Source organism: Gavialis gangeticus, unplaced genomic scaffold, assembly GCF_001723915.1.
Source record: "Gavialis gangeticus isolate Ggan-Ray unplaced genomic scaffold, GavGan_comp1, whole genome shotgun sequence".
Taxonomy (NCBI): domain Eukaryota; kingdom Metazoa; phylum Chordata; order Crocodylia; family Gavialidae; genus Gavialis; species Gavialis gangeticus.
Window position 1 is genome coordinate 95,743,045 of NW_017729031.1, and position 521 is coordinate 95,743,565.

Sequence of the window (521 nt, forward strand, 5' to 3'; positions counted from 1 at the left end):
GAGCTGGGGGCTGGCTTGTCAGTGGGGGGCAAGGGGCAGGGCACCGGCATGTCACTCCCCCCCAAACATTTCCCCCTCTCCCCCCCAGTGACAGGTGTCCTCTTTTTTGGACCTGGATATATGGTAACCCATGACCCAGCCCCCCAGTCTCTCCCCAGCACAGGAGGCACTGGAGCAACCGAGGGTCACTGGGAAGGGAGGAAAGAACCAGGCAGAGGCTGAAAGGCCGCTTTTATTGAGACTAGCTCGGAGCCGGGCGGGGTTGGCCTGGGGCTCAGCCCTGGGCTGGGGCGCAGCGCTGAGACACGACCCGGGTGTCGTGCAGCCACGGGCGGGACCAGACCTGAAACTCGCAGATCAGCTGCTGCAGGCCGGAGAGAGAATCGCGTCACCCAGGACCGGGGCCAGAAGCAAGTGGGGCTGCTATTAGGTGCATTATGAACCTAGAGTTGTAGTTTTGCGTCTCCTTATGGCCACCCCACACCCCTTCCCCCCCCCGCAACGCCGGCCAGGATGCGAGG